The sequence below is a fragment of the Taudactylus pleione genome, unplaced genomic scaffold (genome assembly GCF_031769625.1).
Source record: "Taudactylus pleione unplaced genomic scaffold, aTauple2 ptg000305l, whole genome shotgun sequence".
Lineage (NCBI taxonomy): Eukaryota > Metazoa > Chordata > Amphibia > Anura > Myobatrachidae > Taudactylus > Taudactylus pleione.
Window position 1 is genome coordinate 3,158,682 of NW_028284706.1, and position 24,554 is coordinate 3,183,235.

Consider the following 24,554-nt stretch of genomic DNA (forward strand, 5'->3'; position numbering starts at 1 on the left):
AGGGGGGTATGCATAACCCAAAAACGGGAAATGTCCCCAAACCTGCTCAGTGCCTAGTGTCACAGCCCGCACATCCATTTCCCTCAGCCCTACCTAATAATGCAGCGATCAGGTCATCACCTGCGGGCTCCTGGTTGGAGACAGAACCCATTTTCTGAGCCCCTCTTGAAGTAATTAATATCTTAAAGTCCCCAGAAGTCGTGTCCCAGCTGAGGATGCCTGGCCTCCAGTCTTGTGAGATACTTCAGCTTCTCAGCACCCCCCCCCTCCCCCCCCCCCCAACCAAAAAGAAAAAAAAAGATTAAACGCACAGAAGGGGGAAATAAGGTTTGCTACATGTTCACTTAACAATAGCTATGGGAGGGCTGCTGCCTTTGAAAAGATCCAAACTTCTGCAAGACAATGGAAGGCCAACAGGCAAAAGCCCTCTACTCCTCCTTCTCCTCACCAACGCTTTTTTTTTAGATTTCAGCAAAATCACCTTTCGGATTAAATGCCGCCCCCAAACCCCCTCAATCCGATCACCTTCTGCCATGTTGAGCCCCAGGGTTAAGTGGTGGTCTTCAATCAGAGGTCAGGATGAGTGTAGGTCCATGTGGTTGAATGTTGTCATAGTGTCACACTCACATGCTCCGAGTCCAAAAAGAATATTCAGAGAGGGCTCTTTCTGGAAATAAATGGCCCCCTCCCCCCACGTGGATTTTGGTGCTCTGACCGTCCAATCAGCATCCAAGACCACCTGCCATGGTAGAAATGAATGACTACCACACTTGGGCACACTATTAAGACCTCCCCTATGAATCCCACCTCCCTGGACAAATGGAGCTGAAAGATGACCAGTCAGGGGTTGAGCTGACCTGGAGTGATTTCCCAATTCCATCTCCTCTAATTCGGTCCCCTCCCCCAGAGCACAGGATAACAGAAGGGAGGGAATGTTAGGAACATTTAAGGACTAATTGGCAGTGTACAAATTTTAGCTGATGTACTAAGAGTTTTGTGGATCCATCATTCTGCACCAACCCAAAAAATGATAATTATTGCACACCTGAAGCGATGACTTGAAGGGGACATAACCATTGCTGTCTGGTTCATTATATATATATATATATATATATATATATATATATATATATACATATATATATATACATATATATATATATATATATATATATATATGCAGTCATATAAATAAAATAAATAAATGCATATATATATATATACATATGATATATATATATATATATATATATATATATATAGTCTTACAACGTAGATACTATGCACATAATGGCTAGACGCAATCTGTATTTGGGTTGGTAGTATGTACACAACTAGGTATTGATGCAATACTAGTGCATTGATGAGAAGACAGCAGGACAGAAATCCCGAAGTCCCGCAGGGTTACTTAGTTCTTTATTAAGGTTTCTCTGTGAACCTTCTGTTTAAAAGGTGATAGCTCCCTTCAACCCCCATGTAGGAATTTAAAAGCCATTTTTGTGTGTCACACCCAAGTATGGGACAAAGGCCTTGTCACAGAATGTGCAGTCACAATTTCCGGTGGTCAGTTCAAACTGGTCCTGGGCTCTGGTTTTAATTGAAACATTTAACTATTAGCTGCCCGAAGTGACACAGAGGAGGGGAGGTGGGCTGGCTGGCATTTCCTTATTACTGATTTGGTATTTACAGACCCTCATTATAAGCTGTATGTACGTAAGTGTGTGTATATAAATAATGTTATTATTATTGGCGCCACTAGAGTTCCGCAGCACCTTACTAAGATATATATATATATATATATATATACATATATATATATATATATATATATATATATATATATATACATATATATATATCCACACACACAATCATTATATAGATGCATATATAGTTTACGAATTTTAAAAGCACTATTTTCCTAAATATAGCCTGGGAATGGCTGTTTTTGTCATGGTATGAATGGTCAGGCGGAATTAACATAGATGATCCGGGACTGTTGCTATCAGAGATTAGTCATGTGTGTGTTTCAGTATCTTGTGTGTTGGAACATACGGTTACAAATGGGGAGCTAAATATGTTTTATGGAACATACAGTAAGTTAAAGTGTTGGGGTGTGGGACTTGCAGCTAATGTTTGCAGTCTATCCATGACCTAACTCCAATGTTTGTGTTACTGACATGTCATATTACTGCTAATAGCATAGGGTGTACCGTACCATGTGTAGGGCTGAGTGTGCAGTAACACCACGGAAGAGATAGATTGGAATTAGTGCATTCATATGGATAATTAGATGACTCAGATCAGAACCAAGATGCCAACGTTGCGTTGCGGAGCTATGAATGACGTGTGGTGTAATGAGATGCAGGGTCATCACTGGGTTTATTGGACCTAGCGTGGCCATCAGAGGTTGGGGGCAGCTCTCAGAGGGCCAGGATCATCTCTCCTGGTCAGGACATGAGGCTGGGGGAGGGATGTGAGACTGCTTCCGATTGCTTTCACCTTTTTAGGCGACGGAAACAAGACTAGTTGGGGCAGAAAGGAAGATAAATATACCCCACATAGCTGACATTCCTGGCAATTTACAGGGAGGGGAAACAGGCAGCCGGCCCAAATTTCCCATGGTTCAAGGTTCATTCATACCATGACACAAGGGAACTGATGGGTGGTCCTTCTTCAGTCACCTAAGTGGCTTTTATCTCATTCCCAACCACGTCTAATGCTATTTGCTAATAAGCTAAATAACCCACATTTCCAACACACATAAACATATATCACACGTGATTATTTTATTAACATCTTATAGTTATATAATGCTCAATAACATGTAGGAGACGCACCTCTGCTGTCTATATGATCAGTCTTTGTCTTACTGCATATTGAGGTCAGTTCGAGAAACTCCCTCATCTGCAAGTAAAATCCTAGCATGGGTTTTGCAATTCCAATTTATTTGTAAAAAATAGTAAACCAAAGTCCTGCGATGTATTTTACATTGCCTGTGGTGATTCTTCCTTTGTCTAACCACACAAAGGTGTTCACTGCATACAAACTCCTTTTGTTTATTTAGAAACCGGTATAGAGTGTTTTTCTATAGATTGGTGGCATGGCAGCCTTGATAACACTCACTTGCTCAGCGTAACTCCTCTGGGACAGAGTAACTCTAGTAGGGTATATATGTAATATTTCCCATTTAGTTTACATAATAGTGATTGCTTGTATCCATTGCTGATCACTAAGACCACACAATGCACAAAGATATCCGTGTACCACACGAACAATTAAGAAATTAATAAAGTGTATATAAAAAGAAACGTTCCTTCATAAATAATGGGTACTTCTTACACTCTAATAATAAAAAATGGGGCACCTGAACTGTACATCCTATGGAGTTAGGTAATGTCCTATAGGATGTTATGAATTGGATAGAAAACATTTCCTTATCACGTTTCCAGAGACAGTATAACAATGTATCTTTTGCATAGTGCATCAAATCATGTAATGATCAAGTTAAGATATGACATGATACACTGAATAAAAGATGCAATTTTTGTTTAACAACCTATCTCACTAATCCTGAATTGTTTTCAGTCTATAAATCACAAAAGAAAAGGTCTGAAAATGAAAAAAATACAAAGTTTAAAACTTTTTTTTTTTTAAAGGGAATTAATAGAGTTAAATGTTTTAAATACAATGTAATTCCTGTTTGGTGAATTGGAGTGCTCTCATTATAGCCACTCTGGTTTCTCTCCAAAGGAACTACTTATAATATAATTTTTGCAGCATATTCCCTGAAAACAGACATTTTCTTGGGATACCTGCAAATATTAAGTATCTCCCAGATGTACCATGAAGGGACCGAAGCAGATATCTGCCGCGGTCCCTCCATTTATGACAACAGCCGCAGACACCATAGTTTTCTATGGGGGTTGTGAACATGTCAGATTTACCATGCAAAGCATTCCAGAGTTTGGCCCTCGCAGCTATCGCCATCTGAAGATGGTGCAAGCCACTGTGGCAAATATTACTCATCTACATGCAAAAGAATAAAGCAATATGTCTAATATGGATATAATAAGTACATCCAGATTGCACATCTTATGTGGACTTGTCCAACTGGTGGGTGGTGTACACACAAATCTTAGACAGTCTGGCAATGGAATGATTAAATATGGATGTTGTGGCTCTTTAGGAAAGCTGTGGCTTATGTAGGTATATATAGTTATTTGTTTACAGCCATTCCACCACTGCAAGTTATTTCCTACAAAAGGATTGCTAATACCAGTCACAATACTGTTTCCTATTCAAACAACCTAAAATTGGCAAACAGAGGGCAATGATAATTATTTTCCAACAAAGAAGAAAAGGGAAATAATCATTACCAATCAGAAACGTGCTTTTGTCTGGTTTCAGCTAGATCAATGACATTTGACAGTTATAAGCAGTTTTGCATTCTGTAAGTTAAATAACCCAGAAAGCTTGCAGTGTGCAGATGTGATAGGTACACTGAGCAGCAAATATGCTGTTATGTTATAAAGAGGTTAATTTATTAATGATCACATTTGCAATGCAGTCTTGGTATGATATTACCACCCATGATCACATTGCAAGGTACGTTCATAGAGCAAGAATGTATCACCTGGCACATGCAGGGACAGGGGTTCTGAAAGAAGGAACCTGTCCCTGCGATGTGCCTGGAGTGCTGTCGGTGCTACAGGGCATTTGTGGTCCCATTGACTGCACATGCGCGGCTGCTATTGCCAGGGAGGGTTTTGGGGAAATCCTCTGCCGGCTAATTATGTGAAGTGTAGCCCATTAGCTACAACAGGCAAACGCCATTTTCAGATGCCTTCATGTAGTGACCACTTGCTGTTATTGGATCCTGGTGCACATGACCATCCTCATAAGGAAACCTGCCCTCCAGCTCATCTTCTAGATGGGACTCGCTGACCAATAGCAGCGGCATATCCTCTGTAATATTGAAAGTGAAGTCTTCACACTGGTAACCATGAAATGCTTCCTGCTTGCTTTAGGTGCTACAAGGGGAAAGTGCTCAGGACACAGAGATAGAGCCTGAGAGACGGGGAACTGGTGCTGAAACCTCCAATCAGAGCACAGGAGGTGCAGGGCTATGCAAAATCTCCCCCTCACCATTGCCATCTGTAAATCGATCACTACTTGATGAAAGTCTAGGGTAGGTAGACATTTTGCTAGGTAGACATATGCTAATAATTAACGCAGTTGGCCAATGTTTTTATTACAGTGCATGTGTCTAAGTCGCACGGCATATATGTCCCGGTGCCTCTGTGATGTTGCTCGCAGAGAGGACTTAGACATAGAGTGATTGACACTTATAGACTGTTTGGGGTTGGTAAAGGAGAAGTGTTTAGAAAAACATGGGTGTGTCAGATCCAGTGACTGCATCCTTGGAGGCAGTTTCACTGGTGCCGGCGTCTTTGTTCTGTCATCCATTCTGTGTATCCATAGGGTTACTGAGAAGGCTGATGTTCAACTAATCTGCGACTGATGCTGCGTCTTTGTTTGCAGATGTTGCAACTTTTAATGCAGATGCTTGTATTTTCACAGCCATATGTATGCATCTTGATCTTCATACATCTCCCGGACGCTGCCACATTTGGATATATTCACAGAGCAGTTGTCTAAGAGGTCGCAGTTACAACAAGATTAGTGTACAAGTCTCAACCAGGCACATAGCCTACTGCTGGTAGCAGCTTTTTTGTGGAGTCCCTACTCTGTTTGTCCTACAATATTGCCAGTACAAACCTCCAGTTGCACTTCGGGAAGAGAGATGACAATTTTTTTTTAAGAATATTGTTTTTATTTTACATTTCTTTTAATGCACTGCAAAGGTCCATACTTATGATCTTTGCATCAGCACCCAGGCGCCAGGTGTATTGGCGTGTCCCTACAGGTCTGCATCTGATTGCATTGCAGTCTGCATATCATTGCTGTACTTGAGCTGCATTTGCATGCTCCTACCATGCCCTGGTATGTTCCTGCAGTTATAAGGAGCTGGAAGTGTTGGATGTGAAGTCTGTATTCATGTAAATACATATGATCTCATTGTGGGTATATGCAGTGCAACATTGCAATTTTGCCCACACAATCAGGCATAAGTTCTACTCTGCACCAGCACCTCTATCTCTACCAGTTGCTCGATTTAATTATTTTGACCAGGAAAACACTGCTTTCTCCATGGCATGATACAATAATAGGCAACATCACACAGAAACTGGACATTTATTCCAGAAAATGAAAGATAACTCCACCCACAGCTGAGTGTTAGCTATTTTTCTGACTGTTATACCCAATCATATTTTATTACTGTTCGTTCACATTTGTAAAGCACAATGGAATATGCTTGTGCTATATAAGTAAGTGTTAATAAATTAAAAATAAAAATTAACTTCAGGGAGTTGAGCAATAATATTGAAAATGACTTTTTTCCCTTTGTTTTACAACTACAGTTACTGCAAAGGGTGCGGCCTCTATAATGCCCAGAGGTGAGAGAGTCTGATAATATCCAACCTCTTGATGCTGCTGCACTTCTGTGCATGACAGGTCTGACGTATTGTTTGTGTGAATTCTTTACTAATAGCAATGTATGACATATTTTACACTCTGTCAGAAAGCCCCTGAGGAAGTCAGTAAGTGTTAAGCTGTTAACCCATTATGTAAACCATATGTTAAAATACATGTAAATGCTGTGCGCATGTAATTGCTATGCCTTTCACATGAGGTGTACCCAAGGTAACTTTGCATTGCACATACTTGCATTATTATACTTATTTATAAAGTTCCAGTGCTGCACAGCGATACAAATTATCAATTAACAGCCCAGCCCAAATTATCTTAAAATCAGGGAGATTTGAGGTACAATTATTACATAAGGTAACAGTCTAACAGTGTAGCTGGTGGTGGGGAAAGTGTGAGTGTGTAGTGTAAAGGGTCCCATACATCAGACGACCATTTCACCGATTCCCCAATCTGTCCGGAACTGCTGATCTGCGTCCATTGATGATTGCCGATTTGTCGGGGAACCGGCAAAATTCTACATGTTAAAAATCTCCATATTGCTGATCATGATCTAATTTTGAAAGTGATCGGCAAATCAGTAAAATCCGACATGTTGGATTTCACCGTTGCCCCCCGAAATCTCGGGATCAGGGAATTTGCTCAATCCATCTCTGATGTATGGGGGTCTTTAGGTTAGAAGCATTGGGAGCCACCAATATTATAGCTGCCACTGACACTGGCATTTCTGTGTACTGTTCAGGGGGAATGAGGAAAAACAGCGGAATGTAGAAATGTGAAAAATGAACTAGTCATTCTAGAATCTAGAAATCTTGAGATTGTTGGTAATTATCATAATAATAATAATTAGAATAATAATAACAATAATAATTATAACTTTCACTATTTTCATTACTGATCCTACAGCATCTTTTGGTGTTACATGGGCAGACTTGTAGTTATCCATGAGTTTGGAATAACTGTATTTTTCTTTGGCGTCATGCTTGCTGCTGGGCATAGAGCTAGGACACTTGTTGCCATGTTCACAGAGAGTTTTGTGGCAGCTGCTACCAAGATCACCAAATGTGAAATATTTTATATTTATAATAAGGTGATTATGTAGGATATAGGGCACATAGCTGATTTAAAGTGCTGCCATATATAACCTTTCCAATGCCACATATGAATGGGTCGAAAACACAAGCAGCATATTTTCCAATTCACTTCAGTATGGTTTCCAAAGTGTACACTACAATTATAAACCCCATTGAAATGAATGGGCTATCAGAATGAATTGGATAATCTTTGTACATTACCCACTTACCTGGCACAGTTGCATGAGATGCAACTACAGCCAGTTGGGCTTTCACTGACACGGTCGCATTGCGTTGACCATTCCTGGCAGTAAAAGAGGAAATCCAGAGCGGATCTCTTCCTTCTGCTCTGGCCCCGTGGCTGTGACCGCCAATATCATTGTCGAAATTGTGCCCCAGAATGCTGTGTGAATGGTACTCTGGGGCATATGTGCTGGAATCAAAAGTGAGGAGGAGAACTTAGTACCGCTGTGAGCACTATCTGAATGATACCATACCCCCTGATCCACCCTCTGCAGGATCGTAAGGGGAGGTGGGTAATACCACAGGAAGGATGGCCTGTAATAAATATTGAGCAGGGGTTTTATGTATATATATATATATATATATATATATATATAAAAAATATCATACAAACTCGGCACTCACATGCTTTTCAAACTGCAACTCCTTTGAACATAGGGAATGTTGGTTCCAAAATATTGCAATAATTTGTTAAGCTGGCCACCGCTTCACGGTCATTCCCATCTAGCCAGTCCCTACACTGATTCTCAGATAAATGAACTTGATCTGCCATCTTGGCCTCAAGCTTGCATACATTTTAAACAGAAAACTGGGTCCTGCCTTAAAGAGACAGGACCACACCCAGGGCTATCAGTTAATAAGCACCTGGAAAAAGAAAAAAGTTTGTCTTACATTTGAAAAACAGGGTGCCCTAGCAAGTGTGACCACAACATTTAAATAAATGACAGGCTCAATCCACGGCACTCGACCATCTGGGGTGCCCTTGGTATGTGACCACACCATCTACATAAAAAATATCATACAAACTCGGCACTCACATATTTTTTATGTAGATGGTGTGACATCAGTACTTTGTAGGTCCACCACGTGCAGTGATTACTGCAGACACCGTTCTTGGCAAACTGTCCACAAGTTCCTGGACAACAGCAGGCGGTATGTTTTGCCATTCCCCCTTAAGTGCAGTGACCAACTGTGACACTGAAGAAGGTCGAGTCAGCCTGGAATGCACCCCTCATTCCAATTTATCACCAGAGGTTCGCAATAGGGTTAAGATCTGGACTCTGTGAGCTGGCCAGTTCATCTGGGTTACCGAATTTTCTGTAAGTCCAGCTTTGCCCTGGAAATATGACAGGTGGCATTGTCGTCCTGATAAAAACATTTGTTGTTTCTGTAGAACTGCAAGTGCATGGGCCTCCCTATGAAGTGTTTTTGTCGAAACCGCCACATTAGTGGCCATTTCGAACTCCTGTGCAATGATATGCATGGTACTATTTTGCTTGTGCAAGGGTGCCAATCTGTTAATTACTATTACAATGGTGCCTATGTAGATGGGGCTGTACGAGACACCCCCTACGAGTTTTTGTTTTTTCAATAAAAAAATAGCCAGTTATGTTGGTAACCTATCCATTTCAATAGAGATCTGCATGTAGCACACAACTCATTGAAATGGATGGTGTCACCTGTTGCGGCCCGCACGCTTTTAGTGACGCCACAGCAGTAACTAGTACGACAGTAACTACTAATAACTAAAAGTACACTTGCAAAATGATAAAATGTGTATTGGGAAGGAAGGGAGGTAAGTGGGGCAGGAGAAAGGGAGATAAAAGGGGCAACATTCTACTTTTTACATAAAAATAATATAGCTATAAAATAATATTTAGGCCATGAAACTTGCTATACAGGTAAGTGAAATATAGCAATTGGGAACAGAATAGTTTATTATAGCAATTACTGTACTATAGTTAACAATTGAGGATGGAAACAGGTTAATGGCTGTAAGCTAAGTTAACATTGCAAGACAAAATATGTAAATGGTCTGGTATTCAGAGATGGTTCAGTCTCAAAGTGGTTAGTCGAGGAGGTCCAAAAAATTACTTTTTTCAAAGGTGGAAACATGGGACCTGATTTAGAGATGGACGCAGTGAAGATGTTCCCGCAGTTGAGCGATTTTTTTGCTACTGTGCATGCGCAAAAAGTCAGAGAAAACCAGAGTCCGATGGTGATCGCAATTGTGTACAGCATCACTGACACATGAGAAGATGTTTGCGATCCCTGGACGTTTCAGGATGGAGACTTAAAGTGATCACAAAAAGAGAGTGTTAAGAGAGTGTCACAGGCATGCCTGGGAGTGCTGCTTCCTTCCCAATCGCAAATCCAATTCTTCAGAGGCCGTGTTTAGTTGGATTTGAGAAGAGTAACTAGAGTAGACCATAGGCTGCCACAAATGTCGATGATGTGACCGATATTGAGTCAAAGTTGTAGTGTTTACAATCTCCATCGCAGATCTGCAGACCACAGAGCCTGAAAGGGGTGTCTCAGTGCTAGTACACTCCATTGCATGGTGGAGCACAAAGGGAAGGCTGAGATTAGCATTTGCATATTCCCACAACCGCTACTGTTGGAGCAGCTGGGACCATGACCTGCATTACCAACCATCTCTGAGTCAGGCCCATGGTTTGAAATGGAACAAGCAGTAACTAGAACACCATGCTACAATGCAAACGCATACAGATGCTGGTATGACTATACAGAATATAATGGGTTTTACTTTTACATGCGTTTGTATGCTTTGCACTGGAATAATGCTGAGTCCAGATGCTTATCAGCAAGTAACAAGTTCCTCACATACTGTGAATCAGGAACCATTATACTGGATAATGTAAAATAACAGTATTTCATTAAATGGCCTGTTAAATTCCGATATTCTGGCATCAACACACATACAGTAGGGAGTACAAAGAATTTGTAAATACATACTTTATTCGTATGTGCAAGACCATACATTCCAGGCGTGACACCTATGGCCATGTACCAGTAATACTTTTTTCAAGTACTAATTAAGCACATAAATAAATAAATGAATAAATAAATAAAATGATATCACACAGCATAATACTTCTTGATATCTGATACAGGCATAATGTATGCTGAAACACTGGTTTTTATTTTTAGACAAAATATTGGTCGTAAGACCTAGTTTCAAAGTTATCCCATATCAGGGATAAGTTAAGGGGCCTATCCATTAGCAGATAAATTTGAACGAGGAACGATAAAAATGCGCACTCCCGTGGCCGACAAATTGGGTCTTTTGTCTCTCCAACATTTTGGTCAATTATCGTTTATCGCTGACAGATATTAGAAATATCTGTCGCAGTCAGGGCCGGCCCGCCCATCACGCCGACTACGCAGGTGCGTAGAGCGCCAGCCGGCAGAGGGTGCCGTGAATAGCCGCCGGGAACGCGGCGTGGCCACAGACACTGAAGTAGAGAGCTCCGCCGCCAGTGTCTCCGGATCCTATGTGTGCATAGTACAGTAATAAATGAAGGCACAGTAGAAGGCTTCACAAGCCCTCTCTGCACCGTTCAGAACTCCTCCTCTGCACTGTGTGAGGTCGCGGCGTGTGACGTCACACAAGCGCCACCACACCACCGCGACCAACTGTACCTCCATCCAAGGCTGTCCTGCGTGCTGTCTTCAGGGGATGACCTGCTGGCTGCTGCTGCTGCTAATCGTGGATGGGCGGGATGCCGTATCCTGCAGCCTGTCTCAGTGCAGGGCCTCTATAAAAAGGTATGTGTGCGCTGTCACTGACTGACCGTATGTGTGCACTGTCTCTGAGGTGGTGTGTTATGTTGGCTGAGGGTTTATTAATGATATTTGAGGGGTGTGCTGTATATTATGTGGGGTGGGGGGTTAATAATGTTACTTGAGGTATGAGCTGTGTATTATGTTGGGTGGTGGGTATATTAATGTGATCTAATCTGAGGGGTGGGAGTGTATTATGTGATGCGGCCCTGGTAAATTATCGTCATTTGCAATGTGTGGGGTGTATTTTTATGTGTGGTGGTGGTTTATTAATGTTGTTTGAGGGGTGTGCTGTATCATGTGGGATGGGGGTTAATAATATTATTTGAGAGGTGTGGGGTGGAGGTATATTAATGTGATCTGAGGAGTGGGGTTTTTATTATGTGGTGTGGTGGTATATTGTTATTTCAGGGGTGTGCTGTGTATTATGTGGGGTGAGGGTGTGTTATGTTGGGTGGTGGTTTATTAATGTTATTTGAGGGGTGTGCTGTGTATTATGTGGGTGGGGATGTATCATGTGGGATGGGGGTTATTAATATTATTGGGTGTATTATTATGTGGGGTGGGGTGTATTATGTTTCCAACTAGACCATGCTCCTTTATTTTTTTTCTGGGCGTGAGCATTCGGCCCATGCATTGGTACCCCTTGGGGCGCTTACATTTTTTTTTGCTTACCTAAAAAATTTGTCTCGGGCCGGCACTGGTCGCAGTAAACGACAAACGACGAACGATTTTTTAATGAAAATGAATAGAAACATAAAAAAAAATCCACTCCCAGAATGATGTCATGCAATATCCTTCATCGTTCGTCGTTTGCAAAAATCTGTCATGTACATGACAGATATCTGTCACCACAGCCCCAGGAATTTTCAAAAGATAAATCTTTTGTCTTTTGTATTTCAGAAAGATCTGCTAATGGATAGGCCCCTTTACATTCGATATGACATACAGAAATACAAAATACAAAACAGCTAATGAATACTTATAACAATGTACAGCCTAAAATGCACCAAGAACTAACAAACACATTTTCTAAATTTAAGAAACTAATAATACATAGGGGCCTGTTTTTGGGGGATACCCGCAATTATACTATGTAGATGTACTATGGAGGGATTGAAGCAGATATCTGCTACGGTCCCTCAATTTTCGCCAACAGCCATAACCCCCATAGGTTTCTCTGGGAATACTGTCAGATTTACCAAGTTCTGGAATGCAAAGCATTCTGGAACTTGTTCCCAGCAGCGTATGCTATCTGACAATGGCATACGTCGCTGTAGCCTTTGGGCTACATATTGCATAACTAGCCGGGAGAGGATTCCATAGGAATGGGCACCGCGCATATGTGGTCTGTATACCGCACATGCGCAGGATCCCCAGCACAGGAATGAAGTGACCGTTCATGCGGTCACTGTACTCTCAGCACATCACAGGGACGGCCTGCTTTCATTTAAACAATATCAATTACTAGATGGCTAATCCCTTTCAGACATGTTACTATTTCAAAATGTAAAATATAAACCTCACGTTTCAGTGAAATGTTAGAAAGCAAGACGGACCAAACTGGGCATTCATACCATGATGGGTTAATGTCTGCAAGGGGTGAATAGAGAAGTATTTGCATTGCAAAGCTCCAGATCACACCAACAGTTGATGGGGGAGGGTTGAACTATCATCTTCTCTAACTAATAAAGCTGCATACACACACAACGATTTTGTTACCAACGATTTTATGAACAATTTTATGAACGCTTTTCTGTCAGATTATCTGTCAGATTTTTTAAAGTGTAATGAACGATTTTTTTGAACTACAAACGATTTTTGCATATTCCCTTAATGAAAATTAAGTCTGACTGAACTACAAACTACAAATGTGAACGCGCATGAACGATTATCGTTCATCGTTTGACTCAGAAAGTGAACGATTTTTTCAAACGATTATCGTTAAACGATATCGTTTAACGATAATCGTTCAAAAAATCGTTGTGTGTGTATGCAGCGTATGGAGCATACACACGGTCAGATTTGTCAGATGAACGATTGAACGATTTGAACGATTTTACCAAAGTTTTGAACGATTTGAATGGTTTGAACGATTGAACGATTTTTGACTGCATTAAAATGAATGGAATCGTCCAAGTCTGACTGCAAACACATCAGATGTCAGATATCGTTATCTGACAAACGGGAACGCACATCGTTCATCGTCCATCGTTCAGGCATGTCAGATATGTCAGATTTTCCTTCAGATATTAACGACTGAACGATTTTTAAATCGTTATCGTTCAGATCTGAAGGAAAAATCTGACCGTGTGTATGCACCATTAAATATAAGTGTTGCATTTCATGGTTAAATAAATGAAATCGTTTTTAACTTTAACTATATTGAGATATTGAGTAATTTTATTTTTGTTTTCTGAGGCTTGTTTTTTTGATACTTAATTTGAGTTTTTGAAACCATACAGTGCCAGTGATTTTCAGGATCAAACTCACACCTACAGTATTAGGTAGGTGGGCTTACCAGATATTATTATTATTATTATTATTATTAATAATAACAAATATTTACATGCATAGTTGCATACATATTTTGCAGTGCTTTTACAGAGAATAATTCAGTAATTCAGTCATATCATATAGCCCCTGCCGAAGTGGAGCGGGTGTTTCGGGTGGATTAATAGATTGTCAGTAAAAAGGTCAACAAGCAATAGGTCGACATCAGATGGTTGACAGTCAGTAGGTCGACAAGTAAAAAGGTCAACACACAAAAAGTCGACATGGATGTAGGTCAACATGTACAAGTGGTCGACAGGGTCAAAATATTGACATGGGAAAGGTCGACATGCTTTTTTCTCACCCTACTCTTCGCCCTAACCCTAGCCCTCCCCTTGATGCCTAATCCTAACCAAATCCTCCTAGTGCCTAACCCTAACCATCGGGGTAAGTGCCTAACCCTAACAATAAAAAAAAAAAGGTGTCGACTTTTTTTTGTGAACCATTCCCATGTCTACCTTTTTTACCTGTTGATCTACATTCATGTGGGAGGAAACCGGAGCACCCGGGGAAAACCTATGCAAACACAGGGAGAATATATAAATTCATTAGTTAATAAGTTAATATAATAAATGGGCACAATTATTTATTTCTAATAAGCAGGGGGCAAAATGAATTAGTTAATAAATGAAGGGGTACACTATTGGATCGATTCAGTTGTGAGCAATGCCCATGTTGAACCTCTGCAACCCTGGGGGAATGCCAGCAACGTATGTATGTTTGCTGACAGCCCCATAGGGGTATGTACAAATGTACACAATCTCAGTGCACTAGATGAAGGGCATTGCCGGCATCAGCATTCTTTATTAAGGTTTCTAATACTGGGGACACATTTTCTCCTAAAGGGGTTCATACTTTTAGTGCACACTTGTGGCGCTATATATGACAGTATGCACTGCTGTACACATGCATATGTAGTACTACCAAGAGTGAGCACTATATTTTAGCATTTTATTTCCAGTACCCACTGTCTAGGACTTCCATGAGGGACCAGTGCTACTTAGCATTGAGATGGGCATCTCTAGGTGCAGAGAGAACCAGGCCAGTTGCTAAATAGCACAGACTGCTACAGCAAGAGAACACTTTCCCTTTCACTTTAGGGTATATGATGATTTGCAATCTGCTTAAAAAGTCTCTAAAAAAACCAGCAACTTTGTTTTAGTATGTTTCTCCCGTAGTGGCGTGTAATATGTTACCCCACCTGCACCAAGGATCTCATAATTTAACCTGATTGGTCATAGACAGAAGCAAAAAGAAGAGAGATGGTGGGTATAAAGTACATGGGTCTGTCTGGGGGCCTGGCCATGTCAGGTAAGCCATGCTCCAGTCCCAAGGTGCTTTGGCCACATTCGGTGCCATTGATCCATGATTGTCCATGCCCCCTAAAGTACCATGGCCTGATATTTTTCACAGTGCCCCTGGGCATGGGCGTAACTACCATAGGTACAGCTGCTATGGGGCCCAGAGCTGAGGGGGGCCCATCTTGCTTGTCAAAGTTTACATACGTTATATACAGTTTTCACCATTGGGTGGTACATAGGGGACCTTAAAACATTTTGCTGACTGGGCCTTCAAATACCTAGTTACGCCCCTGCCCCTGGGGAATAGGTATGCCGTGCATCCTTAGCATCCTTCCTTAGTGAAAATGTAAAGGAATTATTTTTTTATGGATACTGATTTTACATGTTTTCTTAGTTCCAGCAGAATGCTATATACTACTGTTATCTGAGTATACACTGGTTCATGAGTAGTTCTTAAGGATGAACACCAGGGTAAACAATATTCTTTAATGTATTGTTTTATTACATTTATAATTATATACATTTGTGTACACTACATGTAGTTCTGAGTTATTGTAATTGTACTTATTGGGCTTGATGCATAGCTGTCCCAAATTGCACCCAAATCACATGCACAAACTGCGTTCTCTGACAAAGCAGCAAATATGCCAAGCAGCAGCTATCTTAGAGGGACGGCACAGACAGACACTTAAATCCTACTAGCACCCATGTTTTAAACCACTTTTTTAAATGGAAAACAAACCCATTTCCTATTGTGTATCAAATAAACTGTAGAAACCTCTGCAATATTGCATGTAAGAAAAAAAGAGCTTTGCATAAACACGTACACAAAAGCATTAAATATGCCCGAGTAATGAAGGAGTCATCAATCAGTGAGCATTTGTAATCTGCCAATCACATGTGGTGACTGTCATCGTTGTCATCATCATCATCCAATGTCTGCACCTGGAGTTCATTGCTCAAACCAAACTGTTGGCTTTTAAGTAATACGAAAAATTATATTTTGTTTTAGAAAACATATTATACAGCACGCTTCTAATTTATATGGAAGGGGCAGGATCATCGGTGCAAAGATGGATTTTGTAGTGACAGTTGAAAGGGAATCATACACAGGAGGGGAATGTATGGAGAATGTGTAGAGAATCAGACGATCTGTAAGTAATCACTACAAGAAAAAGGGATCTACTGTATGCTAAAGTAAAACAACATTTTTTTTGTGGCACTTAGAACATATACAGAAATAAATACAATCTATTTAAAAACAAATTGTTTATTTATTCAAATATGAATTAAATAAAGGTAATTTCTCCCGGAAGTATGCAATCTAAATCTATATAATCAATAATTAATAACACTACTCCAAACAAGATAAAAAAACAATATCACTGCAATATAAATATAATATGATTTCAATGTATAATTATCCACATAAAAAGCATGTAACCTAGCAAAGGTTACAATGTAATAAATTCATCAGCGCTGTGATTATAGGAAATAGCAGTCAGCAGTGATACTGTATATGGAAAGGTTCTCCTAACTGCAGATAAAGTTAGAATATTGATAGTCAGAGAGCTAAAAATGGCAGAAAGCTAAAAGAAATGGAATGAGTATGAAATACCGGTGGCTGAAGAGCCGCTGATTCATATCCCGACACCGGAAGCCCGACAGTTCAGGATCCCGACGCTGAGACAGGTAAGTCCCCTATCCCTCGCTCTCCCCCCTTTATCCCTAACCCTCCCTTTGTGGTGCCTAACCCCAGGGCCGGCTCTAGGGGTGTTTGACCTGAGCGGTTGCACAGGGGCGCCACCCATAGAGGGCGCACCCCTCCCCAACATCCCGATTTCAGCGGGACATTACTGTCCCGCTGTTCCACCCATGGGCCGAAGTGGCCCGTTGGTGGTTAAATCGGGAGGTTGGGGACCCCCCACCACCGCAGCTGTGCGGCGGTGCCAGACCCCGGAGACTCTGAATGGATACTGCGTGCATGCGCGCGGCATCCATTCAGTGACGGGAGAGGGCTGGGGGAAGCCCAGCTAGTGAGGCTACCCCCAGCCTGAGGTTATTTGGAGGAGGATACGCCTCCTAATAACTTCACGTAGGGAGCGTGGCCTATGGTAATTAGGCCACATCCTCATTTTTGTTATTTATGAGGTTTTTGTGGGGTATTGTTATGTTCTGGGTTGTTTGTGGACCCGGGGTGGTAGCAGGAGCGATCACAGAAGCAGATTTGAATAAAAAACTAGGTTTTTTAATAAGTGGTTGAGTAGACATAAAATATGGCAGTAAATAAAAGTCCAGGAATATATAAATGTGCAGAAGAGTTCTGTGGTGGGAGTAATGGGTTAATGTCCAAGAAGAAACAATTAGAGCTGTCCAGGTGTGCAGGTAGTGAGACTGAAAATAATCAACCAGGTATGCAGGTAGTGATGCAGGAAAATAATAGCCAGGTATGCAGGTAGTGAACTAAGGCAAATGAGCAGGATGTCAGCAGGCTCAGGCACTCAGGTGTGGGCAAGGGTGATGGAGGAAGCGGGGTAGTCCCGCGGGAGCTAGGAGCTGACAGGCAGATTGGCAGACAGCGAATTCACAGGAACAAGAAAGCACAGAGAACTCCCTGTCAGCTAGGCTGAGATACACATTGCACTGGCAAAGAAGGAAGGCACTGACCCTTCCTAAATACCCCATGCCGTGCTGTTACTGGCCGGAGGGAACATGTGACTCACCAGGATTGGCCAGCCGCATCACATGGCCAAAAGGCAAGATGGCGGGGCCCATGCCAAACGGAACGGAGATGCCACCAGGCCTTACCAGCGCAGAGTGACAACAGGCCCGCACAACAACGCACGCAGCCAAAGCCCCCCCGCTAGACACCAGCTCCGCCACCAGACAGCCCGCGCCACAACGACCTCACAGGTAACACCCGCATAGCGCCATGCTGAAATACCCTGGCCGTGACAGGTATTTGTGAGGTTTGTCACATACAGTTGTTCGTTCCTATGGATAAGAAGGTGGAAGCTTGCCTGAAATCGATATACTCTCTTTCAGGGGCAGTTGCCTGTCCAACCATGGCTATTGCATTGGTGGCTAAAGCTATAGAGAGCTGGGCTGATGCATCTGAAAACTCTTTTCCCTCAGAAGCTTCTAGGGATCTAATGTCTTTTGTTCGCTCACATTCGAGATGCAGCTTCCTATATTGGAGAAGCAACATTGGATGCCAGTCTCCTAACCTCCAGAGTTTCGGCCACAGCTGTATCTGCCCACCATACCCTGTGACTGCGCTCATGGAAGGCAGATGAGGATTCCAAGAAAGACCTAGGGAGATCTTGTTTGGCCCATACCATGACAAGATTCTATACACGTTGGCAGCATCAATAACGGCATTTCTGCCTTCAGCTACTTCTACTACAAGGCCTCGGACTACATCTTTTAAGTCCTTTCATCTTCAAGGAAAGCCTAAAGGCCAGTCCTTTCCTAGGCAGTTGGCCTCCACGAGGGCCGCCAAACCCAGGACTAAGCAGACCTGGAACACCAGACGCCCTGCTTCAAAACCCGAGGATAAACCCTCAGCCTGACGAGACAGACCTCCCTCTGGGGGATCCCAGAGTGGGTGGCCGACTTCTTCAGTTTGCCCAGTGCTGGTGTCAAACCAACACGGGTGCTTGGGCAAGAGAGGTGGTCTCTCACGGGTATGCCCTCTCATTTCTCAGATGGCCTCCCCACTAGTTTTTCTATGCAGGCCCTCCTTCAGACCGTAACAAGGCCTTACTAATCCAGAAAGCCATATAGTCCTTGCTGCAAGCACGGGAATTTGTGCCAGTCCCACTATCTCAGTGAGGGACTGGTTATTATTCTAGTCTTTCTGGTTCAGAAGCCGAATGAGTCTCATTGGCCTATCCTTAACCTCAAATCCCTGAACAAATTCCTAAAGGTGCCAAGGTTCAGGATGGAAACCCTATGGTCCATCATCCTAGTATAGAGCCTGGGGATGTGTACCTACATGTACCTATTGCACCCTCTCATCAGCGATATCTCCGGTTTGCTATACTACAGCAACACTTCCAATTTCAGGCTATGCCCTTTGGACTGTCCACAGCTCCATGGGAATTTTCGAAAATTATGGCTATCCTGGTAGCTCACCTGCGTGGTTAGGGTATCCAACTGCTACCATATCTGGATGACCTCCTGCTCTTAGCAGAATCCCCAGAGGTGCTTCAAAGCCATCTATAGCTAACCATTGCTTTTCTTCACAAGCATGGATGGTTAATCAACTGGAAAAAGTCCTCCCTGAATCCCTCACAGAGAATGATTCATCTAGGAGCCCTGCTGGATTCTCAGGATCAGAGAATCTTTCTGAAATCAGGCAAGATCTCCACACTTCTACTATGAGTGCACAGATGTCTCCACAGTTGCCGAGTGTTGATCCACTCAGCAATGCAGGTTCTGGGATCCATGGTGTCCACCTTCGACATGGTGGAATATGTTCAGTTGCATTCCAGGCCTTTGCAAAGGCTAATCCTCTCCAGATGGAATGGGTCAACCCATAGGATCAAAGCTCAGACGATGGTGCTCTCTACGGAGGTGCGTCTGTCTCTATCTTGGTGGCTACAGACATGTCATCTAACCAAGGGTCACCCCTTTTGGTTCCCGGATTGGGTAATCCTAACAACAGACACCAGTCTCTGAGGCAGGGGTGCAGTGACTGGTACGCACTCCTTTCAGGGCCATCGGACATCAGTCGAATCAACGCTGCCAATCAACATATTGGAACTTTGAGCTGTCTACAGGGCCATCAAACTGGCCCAGCACATACTTCACGGAAAACCTGTACAGGTTCAATCTGACAATGCCACAACAGTGGCTTATATCAATCATGAAGGAGACACTAGCAGTCGGGCAGCAATGACAGAAATGTCACGCATTCTGACATGGGCCGAAGGTCACCTCCCAGCCATCTCTGCAGTGTTCATTCCAGGAGTTCTCAATTGGGAAGCAGACTTCCTCAGCCATCACAATGTGCATCCCGGGGAAGGGTCTCTTCACCAAGAGGTTCAACTCCTAGTGAACAGATGGGTCCTCCCAGAGGTGGTCCTCATGGCCTCCCAACACAATCACAGACTACCAGTGTATGGTTCCAGAACAATAGAAGTCTAAGCAACCTTTGTAGACATGTTATCAGTGAAGTGGACCTTCCCATTTGCATACCTATTCCCTCCAGTCTCCCTTGTTCCTAGAGTTCTTCTGAAGTTCAAACAAGAAGGAGGCACTGTCCTGCTGGTGGCTCCAGCTTGGCGCAGATGTCATTGGTACTCAGATCTTCGGAGTCTCTCCATTGACACTCCATTCTTGCTGCCTCAACGACCGGACCTGTTGTCTCAGGGTGCTTGCCTTTACTCGGACCTGGTTCATCTGTCTTTGATGGCATGGCTCTTCAGACATCCCTTCTGAGGTCCAAAGGGTTCTCTGGCTCTGTAGTCAAAAATATGCTTAGAGGGCATAAGCCAGCCTCTGCTCAGATCTACCACAGAGTGTGGCATACATATTTCCAATGGTGTCGTACCAGAAGCTACGACCCCCAAGTGTTTTGAATTTCCAGAGTCCTGGCCTTCCTTCAAGCAGGATTGGACCTTGGACTCTGCCTGTCCTCACTGAACGTGCATGTCTCTGCTCTGACTATTTGGTTCCAGCGTAGACTTGCTCCACTACCGGATATCCACACCTTCCTCCAGGGTGTCCTCTTGATTCAACTTCCCTTTGTCCCTTCCTTGGGATTTGTCGGTCATTCTTCATGCCCTCCAGGGTCCTCCATTCGAACCCCTGGATTCTGTGGAACTCAAGTGGCTAACAGTGACGACTCTTTTTCTTCTGGCTATAGTGTCCGCCAGAAGAGTTTTAGATTTAGGGGTGCTCTCCTGTCGCTCCCCTTTTATAATACTCCTCCAGGACAGGGCTGGGCTTCGGACTTGCCCTGGTTTCCTTCCTAAAGTTGTTACTAGTTTCCACAGTAATGAGGAAAGTGTAGTCCTGGCCTTTCAATCACCAGGCTTCCCGGCAGGTGGGGCCACCTTGGATGTGGTCCGTGCCCTCAGGATATATGTGGACCATTCCAGTTCCCTTCAGAAATCAGACTCCTTATTTGTGTTATATGGATTTCACAAGAATTCATGGCCAGCCAACAAACAAACATTGGCTAGATGGCTCGCAGACTATCTCACAGGCTTACACGCAGGCAGGTCTTCCTGTACCAGCTACTGTTACTGCTCATTCTACTCGCTCTGTGGGTCCTTTGTGGGCAGCTCGTCATGGCACCTCAGCTAAATAGCTTTGTAAGGCAGCCATGTGGTCCTCTGTCCATACCTTTCTGAGGTTCTATGCATTTGATACCTTCGCCTCTCAGGATGCTTCCTTTGGGCACCGGATTCTCCTCTCAGCGCAGGAGCGTCCCCAACCTTAAAGGACTGCTTTGGGACATCCCCAAGGTCTCCTTGTGGAGCCCTATGGACCCTGAAGAAGAAAATTAGAGTTATGGTAAAACTTACCTTTGTTAACTCTCTTTCTTCGAAGTCCATAGGGTCCACAGGGCACCCACCCTGATGCACCTGGCTTCATACAGGCTATGTTTCTGGTCACCGGTTTCCTGTGTCCTTCTCTGTGAGAGTGTGATTCTTGTGTGTACCAGTCTTCCTTCTCTCTTCTCCTCCCCCGGCCTTTGGCTTGTCACAAACTGAGGTGCCTCTGGCTTGGGTGCGGGGTATAGGGGGATGGACTGATGCATCCTGGGACAAAAGTTTTAACGGCTTGGTGCCCGGTGTCCTCATCCACCACCTACACCCCAAGGTCTCCCTGTGGACCCTATGGACTTTGAAGAAAGAGAGTTTTACCATAACTCTCATTATCATTAGTAAAGCTCACATAGATACTACTAAGGTGATACTAAAATATGACTTGGTGCAGATGGTGTATTAAGGTAAAACATGGGCAATGGTTACAGAGAAATTACCCATATAGATTGTGCAACTGGGTAATATTCAACAGATATGTAAAATGAATCAGCAAATGGTCAATGGGTTAACAAGTGAAAGCAAATATCTGTGGTAATTCTTTCACAAACAGTCCTATAATTCTACAAAAAGCTCAATCAATACTGCCAGTTAAGATTATAAAGAGATGTACTTAGACAGTCAGGAACAGCTTTTCCAGCACCAAGAAAATGTGTCCTCAAGAGTGCCGGTTAACTTGTAGCTAAGTAGTACATCTTTGGACTGTCTTTAATTGTATACTTCCCAAAAGTATCTGTCACTTCTTCCCTTCAATCCGAGGTGTAGTAGAACAGATGCAAATTGAGATGGGTGTCATAGAGTAGTAACATTTAGGGACCCATTCACAGGGTTGGACTGGCCAACAGGGATACATGGGAATCCCTAGGCCCCACTCCCTCCTCTAGAGGTCATGTTACCTTGTGGAGCAGGACCACTGAAAAACATTGGTTCTTGGTTTTCTTCTATAGAAACTACACCAATATTTGCCTAATGGTTAGCCAAGCAACTGTGGTGGCTGGCCACACCTCTCTGGTGGATAACAACACCCCTTAAGCATGGGCCTCTATTACTGCATTCCCCCAGTGGACCCTTTATGCCCCAGTCTGAAATCTGCCTATTCATAACGTACAGATGTAGCCACGCTCATCAGTGCTGCGATGCATCCACACGTGCACATGCATCGCACAGCATTCGCCAAGTACTCGCAGCCAGCGTTCACTCCATTGAAGTGTATGATGTGTAGACGTGGGCACACTAGTTGCGCCATCCATGTCGCGATGCGCTCACATTGCAGGATAGATGAGTATGGCTACATCTTGTTTATTGTAATAATTTCTTAGTTAAAACTGACCAAATCTGCGGAGCTCCCTAGAATTGCAGGGAGAGATAAAAGATGAGGCAACAAGAGCTCAGCCTCACCTCTCAGACAGTGGGCGTGGTCACATGCCACAAGGGCCGTTGGCCACTGGAAAATGGGGGTATGGCAACATGACACATCACCATTTCTCGTCACTCTGGGAACATTCCTTTCCATTCCATATGCACCATAATGCCTCAAGTAGTGCCCCTCCTGCAATGCCCACTGTAGTAGTGCCCCTTATGCAATGTCCCCAGTAGCAGTGCCCCCTATAGTAGTGCCCTTATACAGTGCCCCCAGTAGTGCACCCTTAAACAGTGCCCCCAGTAATGCACACTTATACAGTGCCCCTTATGCATTGCTCCCAGTAGTGCCACTTATACAGTGCCCCTTATGCAGTGCCCCTTATACAGTGCCCCCTAGTAGTGCCCTTTATACAGTGCCCCCAGTAGTGCCCCTTATACAGTGCCCCCAGTAATATCACTTATACAGTGCATCCAGTAGTATCACTTATACAGTGCCACTAGTAGTGGTCTCCCTATGCATTGCCTCCTGTAGTGGTCCCCCTATGCAGTGCTCCCAGTAGTGCCCCTTATACAGTGCCCCCAGTAGTGGTCCTCCTTATGCAGTGCTCCCAGTAGTGGTCCTCCTTATGCAGTGCTCCCAGTAGTGCCCCTTATGCAGTGCCCCCAGTAGTGGTTCCACCTAAGCAGTGCTCCCAATAGTGAACCTTATACAGTGCCCCAAGTAGTGCTCCCCCCTATGCAGTGCCCCTAATACAGTGCCCACAGTAGTAGTCCCCCCTATGAAGTGCTCCCAGTACTGCTCCTTATACAGTGCCCCCAGTAGTGGTGCCCCTTATACAGTGCCCCCAGTAGTGGTCCCCCTTATGCAGTGCTCCCAGTAGTGCCCTTTATACAGTGCCCCAGTAGTAGTCCCCCCTACGCAGTGCCCCCAGTAGTGATCCCCCCTATGCAGTACCCCTTATATAGTGCCCCCAGTACCCCCATGCAGTGGCCCCAGTAGTGCCCCTTATATAGTGCCCCCAGTAGTAGTCCCCCCTATGTAGTGCCCCAAGTAGTGGTCCCCCCTATACAGTGCCCCAGTAGTGCCCCTTATATTGTGCCCCCAGTAGCAGTCCCCCCTATGCTGTGCCCCCAGTAGTGGTCCCCCGTATGCAGTGCCCCCAGTAGTGCCCCCAGCAGTAGTACGCCATATGCAGTGCCCCCAGTAGTGCCCATTATATAGTGCCCCCAGTAGTAGTCCCCCCTATGCAGTGCCCCATTAGTGGTCCCCCCTATGCAGTGCCCCCAGTATTCCCCCTTATATAGTGCCCCCAGTAGTAGTCCCCGGT